Source organism: Sinohyriopsis cumingii, chromosome 10 (assembly GCF_028554795.1).
Source record: "Sinohyriopsis cumingii isolate HCF-2022 chromosome 10, ASM2855479v2, whole genome shotgun sequence".
Classification (NCBI taxonomy): domain Eukaryota; kingdom Metazoa; phylum Mollusca; class Bivalvia; order Unionida; family Unionidae; genus Sinohyriopsis; species Sinohyriopsis cumingii.
This window is the reverse complement of record NC_142970.1, coordinates 25,915,057-25,937,525: the sequence shown is the minus strand read 5'-3', so window position 1 is coordinate 25,937,525 and position 22,469 is coordinate 25,915,057. Positions and strand designations below refer to the sequence as shown.

The following is a 22,469-nucleotide window of genomic DNA, read 5'->3' as shown; positions in this document are numbered from 1 at the left end:
TAAGAACAATCTCGCTAAAACATTATGACTTTAATTTGTAGAAAAGTGTTGATATGGGCTGTAAAAATGAGATATTTCTGAAATCTGACTTCTCATTATGATGCTAGGTGACACCAAAACATGCTACACAAGCACCATTAATTCGACAGTAAGACCTCGACCCCAAAACATAACAATTAGGGTCCATGTCTTAGACTGTAGGACGACTAGACAATATAAATGCTAAACATGCAAAAATATTCTTGAAAATTATGATGGTCTTATTATAATTAGAGAGATTATTTGGAATTCATCACTAGCCAGTTCTACTCTGTAAAATCGATATAATAAATTAAATATACAATACAAATTTATAATAGTTCTGCTGCAAATATTGGGCACAAATAATTACAAATGTTTCTAAAGTAAAACTAACAAGTAAAAATACCTTGTAAATAATGTTCACATCTTTTCCAACATCATTGGAACCTATGTAAAGAATCAGCAGGTCAGGTTTTTGGGCTTGGACAATGTCTAACACTTTGGATTTAAATATGGTGATATCTACAACCAATTTTGCACCAGGAATACACAACAGGAATAAGTTGGGATGATTCAGAATACCACAGAGTTGCTTCAACTTTGAATCACATGCAATGAAAATGATCGACGTTCTGGCAAGTATGCAACAGCTATGTAAAATATACAATGAATATAAAATGAATATCAACTATTTAAAACAAGTTGTTGTTGTTGTTGTGGGGTTTAACGCCATATTTCAGCACACAATAGGCTATGCATGGCGGCCAGTATTAATGGTGGAGAAGAACCCGGAAAAATCCCTGGAAGAACCACCAACCCATAAGAAGCTACTGGCAAGCTTTCTCACATACCCATGTTAGCCGAATCCTAGACTCGAACCCACGCAGACAGAGGTGAGTTGGCAGTGATCAGTAACAAACAGTACTTTAGACCACTCGGCCCCTTTAAAAGAAGTAAATGTCTTTCTAAAAAGAAAATAGCAATGACATAAACATGAAATTATACGAATTTTTCACCCTATATCAAGTGTAATCAAAATGAAGTTAATCATAAACACTTCAGAAAACAAACTACTATCTTGGAGTAGAAACGCGTGAACACTTATCAAATGAATATAACTAATAAGACCGATTTAAATAATGGGAAACCTTTAATGTGATAAAAAATGCAAGGAACTTAGTCAATTCATTCATTGATTTATTGTTTCTAACCTGACCCTGAGTAGAGTGGAAATATCTTTGTCATCATATGCGCGTCTCATGCTGAACGGAAGTTTTCAGTGTAATAGACGGTTATACTCGGATCCATTTCCAGTTTCTGGACAAGTCCATTTTCAGTAAAGGGGTGTATCACGACTACAGATGTACATACATATGTCGTCTGCTTCCGATATTTACAGTGTCAAATCAAGCAAAGGAAAATAATGACAACTACAAATTTACTTTTCATGTGGATTTAACAAGCAGTTTAATTTCTATATTCAAATATGCAGAGGGGTATAATTCCAAATTCTCAACGTTATGTTACTTACGCAATTATTCAGCAGTTACCGAACAGGATGAACTACGTCATTATGTTGTCTGACGGAAATAAACTAGCCTATAGTGTATGCAATATGGCACTGTGTTAGTATGGAAGTCCGTTAAGCATGAAATGGTGCAGGGGATGCCAGCATTAGGGCCATTCTGGTCAGTCAGGTTATAAATTATAAATGATTCAATTGACTCAGTTCTATGCACTTTTTATCACATTAAACGTTCTAGTTTTAGAAATGGGGGGGGGGTACAAAAACAAACGGGGATGTAGAGACAAACAGCAGCAGAGAGGGTGAACAGACCATAAAATTCCGACAAAACAAATAAAACAAACAAAAATAAATCATCTCGTAGAAAGGTCAAGATTTTTACAAATGAACTTTTCCTTGATATGTTTTATTTCTGTAATGACCGATTGTACTAATAAAACCTCAGTTCGAAATAGTAGCTGAAAAAATAAAGTACTCTACGTGTTTATTTATTTTTGTTTATTTTTTTGACGACCAACGTTGGTAGGTACCCTCTCTGCTGCTATTAATTTACCACCATACCAAGTTTGATGAATATTTTTCAACGCGTTCTCGCTGTCGTTTTTCCTCATCTGTTTCATCTTCATCTGTTTCATCTTTATTTGTTCTATGTTTCAAGTAATATTCAAGTTCTGATGGTGGTTTTTCTATTTTTGGATTTATGTTCTTTCTGTGTTTATAATATATCATCAAACTTCTGTATCGATCTCCACCGCAATTTTTGCAAATCTGATATAATCCTCTAACGCCGTTGTTACATCCAACACAACTTCGTGGACCAGCATGAAGGTTTTTCTTTATAAGATAATTATGTTTCTTGCAATATTCTCCACGGTATTTTTTATTACATTTGTTAGTGGTTCCTTGACGCAGCCACGCACAGTTGTTCATTATCTGTTTAATTTAATTTACACCTCTTCTGCTGATATTAATTAAATCATTATGTTATAATAAAATGGTACATTCGGAATCTCATACTGCAAGAACAGCTCGAGAACGATTAGAAGCAATTAAAAAATTTCTTCCTGTCAGAGACTCATTCAGAAAAAATCTGCAAGCGCAGCAAGAAGCACAAGTTGAGTATGAAGAAGAAACTAAAAAGCTATTTAAGCCCGTCACTGCAGCTACTGAGAAAGTTACAACTGTCATCAAAGAAGATCTTCTTCCGGTATCAGAAAAAATAGCAAGAAGAACTAAACAGGCAAAGAAGATTTTACGAGACCTTCCAACTGGCATAGCTGCAGCTCAGCCTCCACCTGTTGGTGAGGAAATACTTGAAAGTATTGGAGAACTTCGTACTGAAGTCGCCGATGTGAGAAAAAAACTTGCATCTGAATCCAAATCAGCAGCAGAAAACTTAAAATTAATTGCAAGATTTAACGAAGGATTTGTTGATATTATTAGAAATACTGAAAGAGAAAAATTACCTGAGATAAATAATATATCTGATAAATCTGATATTTTAAAACCTCTTCATGAAAAAACAAGTGATGATAATTTCATTAAATGGATATATCGCGTATATTACACCAAAAAACAAGCTAGAGGTTCAGAATTCAAAAGACTTAATGAAGAAGTAAAAAAGTCTTTACAGAGAGAGACTGGAACAACCAGAACAGGGAGAATTCTCCCAGTATCAGCTTCCTCCACCTCTGCAACAAATAGAACAACAGCAATCTTCTTCGCCGCAGCAAAGGTTGAAGTCGGAAATTAAAAGGGCTAAAGAGTCACTTAAAAAATCACCCTCCTTGAAGAAAATTCCTTCACCTTTACGTATAATTTCTGTACCGGAAATAACATTTACACCGATAGATACACCACCTGGATTTCGAGGAAGTGACTCACCTGGCTCACCCCCGGTCACCACTGAAGTACTTACTCCGGTAATGAAACCACCAGTATTTAAAACACCTCAAGATGAACCTAAAACAGGATCTGGTTTATGTCCTGATAATATCATCAATGACGTGTCACGGTTAGAAGTTCTCATAGGAGGAAAACGTGCCGGAAATAATTCACCAGAAATAATTAATGAAGCAGCTGATATTTGTCGGCGATTATTTCAAGGTGGTATTATGGATATCGGAGTTTACCGAGAACTTATCGATGAACTTGTTGATGACTAGTTGTTAGATAAATGGTAAATAAAAATAAGATGATAATACATAATAATCATCGCAAACCTGCACAGGTCAGAGCGGTAAACTCACGATTACCAATCTATAAAGCTACTTACGGAGATGGACTTGGTGATGTTATTCAGGGATTATTTACAAGGATAGCTCCAAAAGTAGCACCTGTTGCAAAACAATTATCGATGAAGGCTATTGATATTGTTCGTGATAAAGCTCCTGGTGCAATTGTCAATGTTGCTGGTAAGGCGTTCTCGGCGATCAAAGAAAGACTAGCACGATTATTGCGACGAAAACAACAACCGGTAAAATTACCAAGTACTGAAGTGATGCCTGCAGATGTCAGTAAAATAATAAATCAAGCTGCAAATCAAAAACTAGCAGCGTTAGCAGATCAAGGACTCGGTGAATCTGGAAATAATATCTCAAGTTTGATATCCGGAAGTGGAACTTCCCGAAGTGGAATTTCCCGAACGCGGTAATCAACGTGTTAGACGAAAAATAATTATAATAAAATGTTCAAGCGCGTATCCGACACAGCATTTGACATGGAAGCATCCGTCCTTAAGGATGAATCGGTACGTGATTATCAATTTTATTCCTATGACGCAAAACAACCAGATCAACGTGGAAGAATTGAACTACAAGTTCGTGACACAAGTAGATATTTTTTACCCGCTGATGCCTTTCTTGAGGTAGAAGGTACAATTATAAAAACGGATAATACTAATTACGCAGATCCAGTAAAAATTGGTTTTGTAAACAACGGGATCATGGCATTATTTAGTAGCGCCACATATATGATTGATGGAAAAAATATTGAATCAATTCAGAATGATGTCGACGTTGCTACAACAATAATAGGGTTGGCAAGATATTCTGATGATTATACAAGATCAGCAGGTCCCACAATGATGTTTGTGAAAGATAACTCCAATCACCCTGAAAGCGATCCGTATAATATAAGACGACCAAGAAACGATACCAATACCGCTGATGCTCCTGTGTGGCCAGTAGTTCATGGTTCTAATGAAAATTTCAACTTGGGATTTGCAGCACGTAGAAATATGTTGCTAGGAGGCAATAGAGGTTTTCCATGTACAATTCCACTATCGCATATTTTTGGATTTTGCAGGAATGTTTAAAAGGTTATTTTTGGAGCTAGACACACGGTTGTTCTTGTAAGAAAGAACGATGATAATGATGCTCTGTGGAGACCCGCTGGTGATGCTGGTAAAGTAATATTATCGAAACTTTCACTGTGGATGCCGGTAATGACTCCAACGATCGCAGAAGAACAAAAATTGATTTCTTTCATGGATGCAGGTGGTAAATCCTTGTTGTCATGGTTAACAACAAGCACGGATTGTATGCAAACTAACGTTAACGGTCAGTTTACATGGCATATAGCATCACAACAGGGTGTTTCTGCACCACGACATATTTTTACTGCTTTTCAGGAAACTAATCGTTTAAACTCACAAACTCACTCTCATATGATATTTGACCAACTAGGTATCACAAATATTTCCTTACGGATAAACGGACAACAGGAACCAACAGAGAATATACAACTAAATTACGCACAAAATCATATAGGACATGCATATCATCGTTTGATGTCATTTATGGGACGTGATCAAAATGTTGATACTGGGTTGCAAATATCACAACTAGATTTTAAAAACTTGTACCCGATTTATTATTTCTCGCTGGAGCATTTTGATCTATCAAAACAATCTGTCGTTGATATACATCTCAAAGCAACATTAAATACCGGTGGTGTTGATTACAGAGCAATCGCGGTCATACTTAGCGATAAAGCCATGTTACTTGAAGGTGGTAGTGGTCGAATGATAGTCGTTGATGCACCAGTGGAAAATCTTTAATTATTCAGAAAAAATATTATTTGTATAAAAAATGTCGTATAGTCATGTTAATGTTACTCTGACTCCCGGTCAGGTAAAAAAGCTTCAATCAAAAACCGGCAACAAATGCGGAACTAAAATATCACTAAAACGAGATCAGATTAGTGGTGGTCCAAACAAATTATCGTTGACAAATAATCAGATTAAACATTTCAATAAAGCCCTAGAATCAAAAACTGGAGATCAATTCCATCTCTCTCCAAGCGCCATCAAAGACATGGTTAAAACAGGTGGTATATTTCCACTTCTCGCGGCCATTCCGGCATTAATAGCTGCAGCTGCTCCAGCCGTAGCAAAAGCAGCCGCGTTAGGTGCAGTTGGAACAGCTGCTGAAATGGCACTAAAGAAAGCAACAGGAAATGGATACAAAAAAAAGGGACGCGGCTTAAGATTGCCAGGATCTCGTTGGGGGAGAGGCCTAAGGCTTCCAGGATCACTTCGTTAGACGTTCCAGCATCAAATTTTGATTTACTTAATGCTGCTAAAAAATTTAAAATAAAAGCCTTTAGATGTGTTTTTATGCGAGATCAATTACCGAAACAACCAAACAAACTCGAAACAGGTATTATTAATCTTGACGAACGTTCCGGACCCGGTACTCATTGGGTATCATACGCGGTTGATCCACGTGGAATCGTTTATTTTGATTCGTACGGGTTAGCTCCACCTGTTGAATTTATCAAGTATGTCACACCACTTCACGCAACAACCAGAGTTTGGTATTCAACGCTACCCACACAAACAATGACAGATCCGCCAATATGTGGCCGTGAAGTAATTAATGTACTCGACGCTATATCAAAATCATCCAAACCACCACATAAAGTTGTGCATGATTACACAAGTAACCGATTTGTTGCGCGTAAAGCGTTTTAAACAACGGGTCTTATTATAATGGTTGACATCTACGGAAGAAGATCTTCACGCGTTAAGAAAAAACCCGGCGACGTTGATCTGTCAAAGTATGCGACTAAAGATGACCTTGCTGATATTATGAACCTGGCTGGAGTTGACCCAGATGAAGTTGTTATTTTTCAAGATCGATATGGTAAACTAAAAACCAGCAATATCAAATGGGATGATATAGTTCGACGAGTACTTGGTTCAGTTACGGATAATATTCCCGTGTTTACTGATAGCGGCAAAATCAGAGATTCAAGTGTATCATTAGCAACAATTAGAAATGAAATTGCAAGAAGCGTTGCTAATCGTATGAAAAACACCGGTGACACAATGACGGGTGAACTCAGCATTAACGGAAATAAAATAGTAGTTTTAAGAGATCCAACATCTGACGAAGACGCAGCAACAAAAAAATACGTCGACAACGTGGATGGAAAACTATCCACGCTGCGGGCCGAGTATGATGTTCACGTAACCGCTTTTACAAGACTTCGATAAAATTTTCAAAAAACCGACGAATCCATTGATAAGTTCTTTGGCACTCCTCCAGTCATCAACATGAAACTTTCTGATATCAAAACTGACCTAGACACGATCAAACGAACACAGCAAGACATCGTAGCAGGAATTCCTGAGATTGTCAACAAAACCAATTTGATTAAAATTTCAGCTGGAATAACTCCCGGGCATATCAGAAACATCGTATGCACGGTATCATCGGGATTTGCAACATGGTCCAAACAAAATAATACTATCAAATATACCGCAACAGTCACTGGCGTGTACAGGCTGTCTGTGTTTAGTGCTGCAAAATTTGAAATATTTACAACGTTTCCATGGCGTCATTCCACCGACAGGTTTTCCGGGGTTGTATCTGTTATATTAAATAGCGGAACCGAAGAAATATTTATTCTGGAAGAGCTGATAAGAAATTAACCGCAACATCTTACTGGTGGTGTTTGGAATTTGTAGCTGAAATACCTCAATTGGTTACTGCATAAAAATATATATGGACGGTGCACAATACAGGTACAATCAAGCGCGTGAATGGCAGGCGGCGCTAAAAGATCAAGTCGATCAATATACAGTAAAAGCAAAAAAATATCGACGACGATTAGTTATCGTCGACGTGATTGTTTATTCAGTATCCGCTGTTGTTGCTGAAACCGATGTCATATTATCAGCGTTGACAATGATGGCACCAGTAGCTGTGACTATTTGTATTTCAGCAGCAACAACTATTGCAGGTGTGCTTAATATCATCACAAAAAAATATGTACTTGCACGAACGAAAAATTATCCGATTACAAAATAAAATTACATACAGCGACGGTAGCATACTCGAAATTATCCTCGTTGTTATCAGCGAGTCTCAGTGATGGAATTATATCTGATTTCGAATTTTCAATGATGACCAAAATATACGACGAAGGTATCGGTATTAAAGATACAAGTATTAATAATGACAGAATTGCTCCAGCAGATCGTGACCAACACAACTCCGCCAAAGATAACGATGATCTCGGTAAGTTCGTCTAATCCTGAATTTAGTGTTAATTTTCCTACTGCAATTCCAGTAAAAGAAATAGCACTAGCGCAATTACGAGCATATTACAGCTGGCCAAATGTCAGATCAAAATCATTTCATGGTATACCAGCAAATAATTCGCTTGTGTTTGCTAGTAAAGATAAACCCGATGGAACACCTGACTGGGTTGTTGTTGGAATACCAACTGGCAGTTACGAGATTGAAGAGATCAATGAGGAATTTCAACGTAGAATAAAATCAATAACGGGAAAAGAAGCAAAAATATCAATTAATGTTCATGAACCGACCCTGTCCTCGACGGTTGAAATACATTCTCCCGATTACGTCGTTGATATTTATAAATCTTCAATCAGATCCGTGCTAGGTTGGCCTGAAATTCCTCCGGTTTATGAAGGACTACCAGAACCAACTCGGGATGATTTTACATCATCGAAAAGTTTTCATCATAATATTAAAATGAATTATACAAGTTTCTGGTGGAATATAGAAAAACTTGTATGGGATAAACGGGATCAATTTCGTGTCGATAAAACCGGTGAGTACTATTGGCTCTTACACAACGTTGATGGCGGTAATTCATTTTACGATTTGAATATCAATAATGTCATTCATATCGTAAATTCAGATCATGAGGAACAACTGGTTAATTTACGTATCCTTTTTCATGAATATTTGTCCGATGTGACATCTACGCGTGAAGAAATTATTAAACGAGTGGAAATTTTAAATAATATAGCTGATACTATTGAATATTTTCATAATAGAATCATAAACCTGGTTTTTGAATCATCAGGTGATAATAGAAGATTTTTCGCAGCCAAATACAAAATACCCGAAGCTGATATTGTAACGTTTAAGTTTCCTGATTATAATCCGGATAAATTAAGAAAATCTGTCAATGATGTCATTGATGAGTTTTTTCCTAAAATACTCGATGCATGGAGAAAACTAGCACCATATCCAACCGTTCTTAGATATGATAATGATCCACATGGCGGCGGAAGACACATATCTCTGGGAATCGTTAATATAACACCGACGGTCGCGGTCAATCTGGTTTGTGACGTAATCGATGGCAGCTATCAAATAGATCTCGGAAGATCAAATCAAGCTCAACAAGGATACATCCTGTACACGTTCACACCACAAGTCCCCCCTGGAAGTTTAATCGTGCAAGAACCAACTAATCCTGTGTATTTGCGGTGTCACAATAATATGTTAACACGAATAAATTTTAAGCTCACAGACCACCTTAATCGCTTAATTGACATACGTGGAGAAGAACTTGTGATAAATCTGTATGTGAAATCGTAGATCTTTATGTAATGGAGAGTTTTTACACACGAGGATTTCTTAACAGTTAGAAGAACATTTGTAACAGAGATCAGGCTCAAATTCGATCAACTTAAAAAAAATAAATAAAAAAATATTTTATTACTAGTACAGATTAATCAAATTGTATGTTTGGTACAAATTAATCAACCTTGCAAAAAAAAAATTTTTTTTTCTGAAAATTTAATTCTAGCCCACACGTGGTCAGCGTTGACAGGGACCCCAGTTACCAAAACTTTCATTTTCATTATCACCAGTAACGGGGTTACTTTGGATCGTTTCATCAGTAACGGGGTTACTTTGGATCGTTTCACCAGTAACGAAGTTACTCTCTGACATAATTTTTCTTAATTGTCTTATACGAGTACTAATCGTTTTCTTTGCCTCGTACTCGTGGGATAATAACGATTTAATTCTTTCTACGGCGGCAGAGAGAGGAACGAACTCCTTCACATGATCATCTTCTACGGTAGCTAGCGACTGAAACATTGCCGCCTGAATCCGTTTCATGGGCTTGTATTCAGATGATAGTGTGTGTGTTCCCTGGTTTTTACGTTCTTGTAAAATCTCAAAGTCAGAAACTATTTTTTCAGGATTTAGTTCATCAGATATATTAATTCCATCTTTTTTCAATTTTTTAATAGCAACAATTGCATCATTGATATTTTCATGGTTCATTATATAATATATAAATCTTTAAAATAAAAAAAATTATCCCTAGAACCCCTATCGAGTCTTTAGCGAGTTCGTCGGGATGTTTCAAGGACAGCACAACATATACAATGAATGAAGAGCCCCTATCGAGTGTATTAGCGAGCTCAGATTATGAATGAAGAGCCCCTATCGAGTGTATTAGCGAGCTCAGATTATGCATTGGACGGCACAAACATATAACTTAATTAAGGAAATGGATATATACAATGAAATGGATATATACAATGAATGAAGAGCACCTATCGAGTGTATTAGCGAGCTCAGATTATGAATGAAGAGCCCCTATCGAGTGTATTAGCGAGCTCAGATTATGTATTGGACGGCACAAACATATAACTTAACTAAGGACAATACAAACATATACGCTCAGCAAAAATCCCACCCACAATAATTAATCCAGTGGGTGATACGAAAATGTATCAACCACCAGTCAATATTGTGGTTGAATTTTGCTGAGCGGGGGGTTTTGCGGTTCCCCCATTATTATAAAAATCGCAATTATGCGCACACCACCGACAAATTGTCAGCCATGGGGATTCGATCCTGGACCGCTAGCGTCACAGTCCAATACCATACTGATTGAGCTATCAAACCTTGTTACGAACATATGTTTCGGAAGTTAATATATAGCCAAGGAACCAATATTTACACTAAAACAGCGGTTTCTGAATAATAACAGTTTCTGTATTATAACAACAGTTTCTGAATATAAAACAGCGTTTTTCCTAAGCAGACTGCGAATCAATAATAACAGTGGCATGAACACACCTGCAGATCGATTTATACCATAACAACGGTTTCTATTCTGTACCTGTATTACAGCTTCCCTGCTGATCAATAACATTATCATGATTTCTCGTAATGTTGTATGATGGGAAATATTTAAAAACAATAAATAATACTTCTACGAGTAATTAATTACGATGTAATTAGTTAAACTGACTAATTACGATCATAAAAAATCAAAAATCTACGAAGAAAACTATATATTACAAAGTAATCTCCCTTTTATATAATCAAAAATTCAGTAGTATACAATCAGACAGTACTGGCCCCCCCCCAAATAATGATATAATTCAATGTGGTGATGATAATTATTGATACTGAAAGGTAATTTTCTGTTTATATTTTTTCGAGAAAGTAGATCTGGTTATATTTTCTGCGACGTATTTTACCACACGCGGGTCAATATCAAAATATTTTGCAGCAGCACGAATAGACTGAAATATAATTTTTTCGCCAGTTTCTGTGTTTGTGGAAATTACCGCCCTCTTTCCGATTGTCTTACATCTTCCTGTATTACCATATGCAGAGTTCACGCTTCGTGTGACAACTCGAAGGTTGTGCAGGGAGTTATTTTGAGGATCCCCGTCAATATGATCAATAACAAGACCGTCTTTGATCACTCCGAAGAAACATTCGTAGATGAAACGATGACAGAAATAATTTTTCTTTCCCCCCTCGCATGTGAACCTTAGATAACCATGATTATTAATACAACCAACTGGTCTCTTCAACTTGCAGTGTCTGATGATACCATTAATATTTGATTCATAGTTTGTTATGACAGGATGTGGGACAAATTTATTTTGCTCCATTATAATAATATTATTTGTTTAAATCATTGTTTGTCTGAAATCTTGATATATAATCCTCCACGGATTTTATAGCGTTTTCACCGCTATTATTTTTTTTGTCATAATATCTTTTAAGTTCTCTGAACCGTTTTCCACCGCATTTTCCACATAATTCTGTTTTTCCTCGCACTCCAATACCACACCGCAGACATGGTATTGGTCCTAGACTTCCTCGTCGTATGTTTTGTAAGTGCATCCAACAAAATTCCTTTCTGCAGGATTTGTTGCATCGATTTACTGAGCCGATCATCAACCATCTGCATTGAGACATTGTATATATAATATTTTTTATTTTAAATATTTGTTTTAATTATATGAACGAGTTTGAGAGATTATCCCAAACTAGGCCTGTTAAATATAAATTCAACCTCGACAGATTATCTCCAGACTTACCAGTGCGAGATTTGGTTGATCCGAAAAATAAAAGTCTGATCTCGAAAATTCACGACGCCAAGAAGGAATTTTACACGGATGGTGCATCTTATACATGGTCAACGTTCAAGATCATACGCCTTGACAAAGTCACGGACGCCACAATGAACGACAAGCGAGCGGCAACTATCATTAACTACATCGCTGAATACGAGGGCAATCAAAAATATTTCTTCAGAGTAAAATTTATTGTATTAACAGAAACAGGTAGTTGGATTATCCGTGACAAATATGATCCTGTCCTTGGTAATAATAAAACTGTCATATTAAGTAAAAATTCCAGACCGGGTCTACTGACGGGTATTGACAAACCGTATTATGAGCGAGCGTATCCTGTAACAGCGGTTATTTATGGAATCTATTAGATAAATAGAAAACCCAACGTTGATAAACTAGCGCCGATGAAATTTTCAAGGTTAAATTGTGTAGCCGAGCGAGTAATAGAACATTTTACAAACGCGATGCGTGGAAATGGATTAACTGATTTAAGGCGTGAAAAAATAAACTCGTGGGCTGATTCAGTTAAGGATACCGGTTCTACAATAAAAGATGTTTCTGAACTAGGAAAACTATTAAAATTTCCAATAACCGTAGCGACAATAACGGGAGAAATTCTGTACGAATCTAAATATAAATCGAAAGGAGCTCCAATAAATATTATCGATCATAACGCGCACGCATGGACTAGTGCAGTAACAATATTTCCACGTGATCGAACTGTTAGATTTTACCCCACAGGTAATCCTGGGGGAGGTATGTTTGATTTTATTAAAGAAATAAGTAAAAACGATCCTGTATCGGTATGGTTATTTAAAAGTAATGAAGAAGGTGAATTTGATCAGTTTGTCAAACCAAACGGTGAAATATATCGCACAGAATCCCTCCATGACGAGATGAAAAATCTTGCGGAGATGTTTTTAGAGTGCAAGCACGCGGAAAATACTGACAAATTACTAACTAATTGTTTTACCGTTCCATCTGTTGCGGCTCATTTCGCCAGAGAAAGAAATTCATGGAAACCAACACGATTTGATTTACTCGAGGACGTACGCGCAAGTTGCGTCGAATATGGACATGGCGGATTATGGAATACCAAATATAATTACAATGATGTTATTTCGGTTGATGTGGTTGCATGTTATCCAGGAAGTTTTCTGGGATACGGAGATTGTTCTGTGTACTTTGAAAGATTTGGTCACCCAACAAACGAGATGACGCGAGTGGCAATTAATGGACCATTACCTGATTTTGATCTGACTGGATTCGCCTGTATTGAATCATTCGAGTTTAACGAAAATCTTCACAAGATTTGTTATGTTTGGTTTGGTAGACATTTTTGTGAAAAACGTTGGGCACCTATAGTTTTGTTGCGATATATGCTAGATTGTATGATACTGACATCGTTGGTGGTCAGTGAGGCAATTATATCATATCATGCACAGACCAAAGTTTGGTTGCCCATGTCAGATTCTGAAGTTATTAACGAGTTTAAGGAAAAATGTCCTGATGTTTCCGAAGATGATATTATCAAAGAAGCTCCTAAAATTCTCGAGATTAAACTCAAAACCGCAAAAGATCTCGGTAGAAAAATTATAGGTAAATTTACTCAAGGTGGTGCATATGATTATAAAAGACATCACGCACGATTAATTTTAGATGATGCCGAGTACGATTTTATAATTGCTGATACAACAGCGAAAAATATATTTGTAAATCGAGAAAGTGATTATTTATCCGACGGAACAAAATTGGGTACGATCGTTAGTTACATAAATGACGTCTCCCCACAATATACTCATCTAAGATCTTCCATGTTGGCTTATGTTTCTATAAATTTATTATCGATGATTAATAGATTTCCTGAGACCACAGTCAGAGTCGCAACAGACTCATTTTATATTTCAAGTAAATATTTAGAACCTGTTATGAAATTTACAAGTAATGATGAACGATGGGGTTCGTGGAGAATAAAAAGGAACTATTACACAATTATGCAGAATCAGCAGATGTTCCAATGAGAGATTTTTATCGTAAGGGTAATACAATATCAGAAATGTCGAAAGCACCATCGTTGAGTGATCCAATAACTAGATATAAGACAGTATATCTCAATGGACCTGGTGGATGCGGCAAAACGACTCGAGCGGTTAATGTTTTTAGAAATTCAGATATTATCGTGCTGACACCCACACATAGACTTGCACGTGAGATGAAACAGCGGCAAGTACAATCGTGTACGTATCATAGTTTCTTTCGGTGGCGCGGAGATACATGGACTCCTGAACGGATGGTAGAAAAATATATACCTAAAATAATTATTTGGGATGAGATATGCACGGTGTCATTGGATACATTAAAAATGTTTCTTGATTGGTTGTTGACGAAAAATACCGCTATAATAATGTGTGGCGATCATGGTCAACCGCCGCCTTTTGTTGGACCATCTCCACATGATTGGTTAAAAAATTTCGTTGATTATTACGAAGAAATAGATGATGATCATAGAGCTCTTGATGCAAATTTGAGGGAGTTTAAAAAATTAATCAGATTACAATCAAACAAAATTCAGTGTGAAATAATACGTGGAGTGATCTCAGAGACATCAATGAGTGATTTTTTGAAATTATGGAGACCCACCGATTTAATCGTAGCAAGTAGAAAAATAATCAGAGACGCTTTACAACAACAGTTATTTCAACTACATAAAGAAAAATACTCAGAATTACCCGTACCGTTGTGTTATAGACCATCAGATACACGAAAACAGAATATTAATGTTGATATTCCAGGACAGACTGAAAAACAAAATCTCGTATTAAATGATATTGTCGCCGTTGATATCAGTGTGGTCGAAGATGCAATACACGCTGACAAATCTCCATGGGTGTTGGGATACGCTATGACGATCCACTCGTCTCAGGGATTAACTATTTCTGACACACGAGTCTGGATTGTAGACGATCGCATCGAGTGGTCAAATTTAGTTTATTTAGCGGTATCGAGGGTCAGAAAAATATCTCAATTACGTAGAATTATAATTCCTGAAATCGTTGATAAATTTAACATCATCGATGATGATATAATAAGAAAAAAATTAATCGGATACAAACAATCTGATAAAAAAATAAACGTGACTTTGATCTTGATGTTGAATTTATTATTGAGTTAAAACAGCAGCAGAATAATCATTGCGCCAGTTGTAATTGTATAATGTTATGGCGATATTCGAGTAATGATTCAAGACAATTTACCGTAGATAGAAAAGATAATAGTCGCGGTCATACACGAGAAAATACCATGTTAACCTGTCTTGAGTGTAATCGACGTCGGGGTGCAGGCACCCTTGGCGATAGTGCTAGTTAAGTGATCGAAATCACTGAAGTGATTTTGGCGGTAGTTGTGTATCCGCGGAAATTATTTGTAGTTGTTCACGTGTAAATCCACGGTGAGGAGCAGCCGAATCTAATCTGTAGATTGCAGGTCTACCTGAGGATCTTGTCACGGTAGATATTTTGTGTGTGGTAACACTCCAAATAGGATCAGTCGCTCTTCGTTTACCACCTTCAAGTTCACCAGGCTCATATAAATATCTGACTGTGACATCACCTAATATTTTTTGTTTTTCAACATCTTTTCGTTGTGTTGGTATATTTTTTTTGTAATTGCATTAATGGGTTTCATGTTGGTTGTTCGTGTGATCTCATTATTTAATGCAGCTATCACGCTTGGTAATCTTGCAACCCATTCGCGAGATCTTTTATCCTGAATAAATTCCCTCGCGTATTGATATCCAAATAACCGCTCAGCAAGTGTTCGATTAAATCGCTCAACAATTGCTTGATCACGGTGAATTGCAGTATGACCTCGTCGTATTTTGGTATTATGTCGTTTCATCAGCGATGATACTGGACCAAGAAATTCCTTACCAGGATCAACCTGTAGTAGCTGTGGCCATCGCAGACCACCTTGTGGTCCGAGTCCTCGTTGATAAATTCGTTCAAACGCATCGGCTACTTCAGATGATGTTTTCGCTGATAGCGGCTGTGCTTCTTTATATCTACTTGCAACATCAACTACGGTTAGCGCGTATTTGTACGTTTTTCTACGCATAGTATCATGAGGTAAAAACAGAATATCAGCTTGAAGAACTTCATTAGGAACACTGACATCGAAATACGCGTACTGAATTCGTTTAGGACGTGGTAGATAAATTTGCCATATTGCTTGTTTGGATAACCACGTTTTAGCAGTAGAATGTTTAACCGCTGCTGCATCAGCAAGTTTACCAATTGCTGCTTTGCCTCTCCAGTATCCTCTTGGTGAATAATAAATCGATTCCATTATTAATTACCAGCCCCAAGCGCTAATTTACCTTTCATCGAGGATCTTACTAACCAATTAGCTAATGATTCTCTAATATTTTTATTTTTTATAGAATTTAATGCATGAATTAATTTCACATCTGCAATATGCCTATGTTGTAGATTTTGACTTTTATAAGCTACATCATGAGCATGACAAGCTCGATCAATAGCGTTTATTGGTTCCTCGCCTGGTTTTGGTTGATCTTGATTATCGAGCCTGATATCAAGTCTGGTACCAGGACCGCAATAATTATATCCCGGTAGATGTTTTTCTCCACTGTATTTAGCCCATGGAGCACCTGGAAACTTTGACATCAAATTAGCAATATCACCACCGCGCTTATTAGGTAAAAACGAAAATTTCTTTCTACCGCATATAGAACATTTTCCACCGTACGCTATTTTTCTATTTTTTGTTGTAACCGTAGCTAAATCAGTAGTTGGAGTTTTAACTCTACAACGTAAACAATATAAATTCATGTTATAAAATATATGGATATAATTGATTTCTCAGCAACAAGAAAACGAGAGCCAGTTAAACACCATCCTGCGCTACCAAATTCCATCAGAATGATTATCATAGGACCATCTGGATCGGGTAAGACGCAATTATTACTTAATCTGATAATGAGATGGTTGAAATGGGATAAATTGTATTTAGTAGCACCATCCGCTGATGATCAACGATGTTATGATGTACTTAAAGATTTCAATGAAAACGCGCGATTACTGGATGAGGGTAATGATGTTATAGAGTTTATAACCGATATTGATGAAGCACCATCCGTAGATTCCATAGATGGATTTATTAATAATTTAGTTGTATACGACGATGTAATGCTAGATAAACAATCAAATCCAGCCAGAATATTTTCCCGAGGTAGACATAAAAATACAGACGTGATCTATGTTACTCAACGATATACACAAATTCCGAAGGTGATCAGAGACAACTGCAACATTTTAGCTGTGTTTAATGGCGTAGACACACACACACTTAGAAATATTCATCAAACTTGGTTTGGTGGTGACATGGATATAATTAAATTCAAAAATTTCTTCTCACGAGCGCAAGCTACTCCGCATGGATTTATAACAATAAATTTAAATGATCCAAGAACAAGATATCGTGTGGGTCTTGATAAAATATTTGGGTAACAGGGGTGATGATAAAATTAAATTAAATTAAACAGATAATGAACAACTGTGCGTGGCTGCGTCAAGGAACCACTAACAAATGTAATAAAAAATGCCGTGGAGAATATTGCAAGAAACATAATTATCTTATAAAGAAAAACCTTCATGCTGGTCCACGAAGTTGTGTTGGATGTAACAACGGCGTTAGAGGATTATATCAGATTTGCAAAAATTGCGGTGGAGATCGATACAGAAGTTTGATGATATATTATAAACACAGAAAGAACATAAATCCAAAAATAGAAAAACCACCATCAGAACTTGAATATTACTTGAAACATAGAACAAATAAAGATGAAACAGATGAAGATGAAACAGATGAGGAAAAACGACAGCGAGAACGCGTTGAAAAATATTCATCAAACTTGGTATGGTGGTAAATTAATAGCAGCAGAGAGGGTACCTACCAACGTTGGTCGTCAAAAAAATAAACAAAAATAAATAAACACGTAGAGTACTTTATTTTTTCAGCTACTATTTCGAACTGAGGTTTTATTAGTACAATCGGTCATTACAGAAATAAAACATCTCAAGGAAAAGTTCATTTGTAAAAATCTTGACCTTTCTACGAGATGATTTATTTTTGTTTGTTTTATTTGTTTTGTCGGAATTTTATGGTCTGTTCACCCTCTCTGCTGCTCAGACTATAGTAGTATGTGAATAACTAAGCAAGCTAAACTTCTTACGAAGCAATCAAACAATAAAACATATAAATGAACAAAACACTTAGCTATGTAAGTACAATATCAAATAAATTCAACCAATATTCACAAAAAGAGAAAATAAAGTCAAACTGATAAAAGAATGAAACGAAAATTCAAATTGGTCTAGCAGTTGGTAACGTGACTATGGTCTATACAAACTAGTTTGTTAAATTTGCGCACTAAAATAAGCTGTCAAATAAATGAAAGCGTCAGCAGTTATAATTACCTGTATGTCTGATAATTTTTAAATATATATAAACGAAGAAAATTGTAGCTAAGATGCAGCAATTAATAATTGTTATTGCTCAAATTTGAAAGGTATCCACACGAATTTTGGTTCAAGCGGAAGCAGGAAGTATAATTGATGGTTTATGGGATTGTTTATGAGAGAATGTATTGTACAACCAATCAAAGCCATTGTTTTAGCGGGTACATTTGCATATCTGAATATATGAATATTTAATGACGGGTAGGAGTTCTCCATTATCCCCCCCCCCCTCAAAAGTCAAGAAGGCTTATTTTTGCGCTTCGCGAGTGAGTCAATTAGAGTTTTTGCGATTTCCAGGAAGGCTTATTTTTGCGATTTGCGGCTGAGTCAATAAGAGGCTGCTCGCCCCTTCTGCTGATGCTTAATTTACGCTCGTTGATTGAGTAAACGAACATCTTGATTGATAAGTGGCGATAGGTCAGTTTCCTATAAACGGTAAAAAGGGATCTACATCAGTTTGCGTAACAGCGAAAATTAAACTACTGCAGTATAGAAAACAATGATCACTGAAAACGATAGATTAATTTTCCGATCAGTCTTTCATTATATAAATAAAGTAAAAGGGGAAAATATTGTCTGATCTAACGGCACGCTGAATGTAAATGAAATGGAGAGAGATAGAGAGAGAGAGAGAGAGAGAGAGAGAGAGAGAGAGGATTATGGGGTATGAAATGAAATATTAATAGTTAAGTAAAGTAAAATGAGGACAATGGTGTAATGCTGATGAATTTCTATAAATGTCAGACATTCCCATTAATGTGAGTTCAAATGTCCTGGGCCAAAATGTCCACGGGGCGAAGCGCGCATGTACCACGTGGGGCGAAATGTCCATTGAAGTGGAGCGGAATGTCCTGGCCCGAAACGTCCATGGGCGAAAAGTCAATATTTCTTATTATACAAAGATCATTACTCTTATTTCTTTATATTCACATATTGATTACAATAATTTTAGGTCATATGTCTTTGGATTAGTTTTCATCTTTTCTTGACACGGACATATTAAATGTAAATAGAATGATAATTAAAGTCGATACAGACTATGTTAACAAGTGGCCAACTACAATTCCGACTAGGATCGGTGCTTGAAAATGGACTCTTCCGGACCTCAAAACTAACTAAGGCACATGTTACCAATAAATGATTGTCACTATCATATAACCTTGTATCGAAATAATACAATCTGGGACCCATTAGACAAGAAATTATTTATTATTATTATTATTATTATCAGTGGTAGTAGTAGTGCTGTTGTTATTATCACCATCATCATTATCATTATTATACAAAGCACATTAATATGTATCTCTTTATATTGAAATACTAATTACATTAATTTTTAGGCCATCGTCTTTAGATTTTTTTTTCTTCCATTTTTTCTTTCTTCATTTCTTTCCTCCTCTTGTTCTTGGCATACTACGATTCCGATCAGGATCGATACTCCTGTATCGAAAATGAACTCTTCCATAACTAGGACGGACATGGCGGATTACTATACCTATTATAAACTGACCAGTCATGTCGGCAACATTTAAAGTTGAATGAGCACATGGAATATATACTAGTGAAAAATGTGTTTGATCTACGTTGAACACTACAGCACAGAATGCTAGATACTACAGAAGAAACAGTCTATGGCCTAAGTGTGAAGTGTTGAGATAAATCATTTAATCAGAGAAAGTTGAAAGCGGCAGGAGAAGAAGAATGGAGAAAAACCATATTAAGTGTAAACTGTATGATGGAATGTTTAATTAGAATGGAGACTTGAAACTGATGATACATACAGGAGAAAACCATTTAAGTATGTAATGTGTGACTTGGAACAGGAGTGAGATTTGAAGCTGCAGATGAAAACACATGATGGTGAAAGACAATTTAAGTGTGGTGTCGTATGTGATAAAAGGTTTAGTCAAGAGTGGATATTTAAAGGTGGTGCGTATTGGAGAAAAACCATATAAGTGTGAAAAAGAATGTTTAATCACAAAAGAGATTTGAAACTGAATATAAAGATGCACATTGAAGAAAAACCATAGGGTCCTACTAAATACTGCTAAGCCCGACAAAGCCAGACAAAACCATACAAGTGTGAAATTGTGATAAAATGTTCAATTATAATGTGGTTTTAGAACAGCACATGATGAGCCAAAGCGGAGAAAAACTATTCAAATGTAAACTGTGTGATAAATTTTTTAAGCGGAGTGGACATTTACGGCAGCACACGAGGATTCACACTGGAGAAAAACCATTTAAGTGTGAAGTGTGTGATAAAATGTTTAATGAGAGTGGAGCTTTAAAACAGCACACGATAATCCATACAGGAGAAAAACCATTCAAGTGTGAAGTATGTGATAAAAAATTTAAGAGGAGTGGAACTTTACGGCAGCACATGAGGATTCACACTGGAGAAAAGCCATTTAAGTGTGAAGTGTGTGATAAAATGTTTAATCAGAGTGGAGCTTTAAAACAGCACATGATGATCCATACCGGAGAAAAACCATTCAAGTGTGAAGTGTGTGATACAATTTTTAAGCAGAGTGGACATTTATGGCAGCACATGAGGATTCATACAGGAGAAAAACCGTTTAAGTGTGGAGTGTGTGATAAAAGATTTCATCAGAATGGAGCTTTAAAACGGCACATGATGATCCATACCGGAGAAAAACCATTCAAGTGTGAAGTGTGTGATCAAATGTTTAATCGAAGTGGACATTTAAAGCTGCACATGAGGATTCACACTGATGAAAAACCATATAAGTGTGAAGTGTGTGATAAAAGATTTATTCAGAGTTGTGATTTAAAACTTCACATGAGGATTCATACTGGAGAAAAACAATATAAGTGTGAAGTTTGCGATAAAATATTAAGTCGGTATGGATGTTTACAACTCCACATGAGGATTCATACTGGAGAGAAAACATTGAAGTGTGAAATGTGTGACGAAATGTTTACTTATAGCGGAGTTCTAAAATTGCACATGAGAACTCATACTGGAGAAAAACCATTCAAGTGTAAAATGTGTGATAAAATGTTTAATCACAGTGGAAGTTTAAAACAGCACATGATGATCCATACTGGAGAAAAGCCATTCAAGTGTGAAGTGTGTGATAAACTGTTTAATCGGAGTGGACATTTAAAGCTGCACATGAGAATTCACGCTGGTGAAAAACCATATAAGTGTAAAATGTGTGATAAAATGTTTATTCAGAGTGGAGATTTAAAACTTCACATGAGAATTCATACAGAAGAAAAATAATTTAAGTAAAATGCTTGTCAACATATGTTTGGTAATTCAATGATAAAAACAAAGATATAGTATTCTGTTAATGTGTTTTAATCAAATTATTTTAAAATAAAAGCAATCATTTCAAACTAATTGGTCTGACTTTTATTCATTAGTATCATTACGATGTAAATACATTGTAGTCTTTTCTTTGTTAGCTTCACATGACTCGGTCAGACTTTGTTAGGCTTTATGAGCCTTTGTGTGGCCTAGTAGTGTATAGGCCACTTGGCCACTTGGGGCCCCCCTCGTAGTATGTAGTGGAAATTTAGATAAAGCATGTGGAGAATGCACCCCATGGAAAACCAATGCCTTTTGTAAAATCGTCCCATGGAGAACTTGCCCCAACATATCTTGAGAAGTTCCCCAGGGTGGATGGAGAATTATATATATATATATATATATATATATATATATATATATATATATATATATATATACTTAAAA

At 36.2% G+C, this 22,469-nt stretch overlaps 1 pseudogene; it reads left to right on the top strand.

The window, feature by feature from the left end:
* The window catches only part of LOC149789775 (uncharacterized), a 64,161-nt pseudogene extending 42,157 nt beyond the window's left edge, over positions 1-22,004 (top strand).
* Positions 22,005-22,469: the final 465 nt, after the last annotated feature.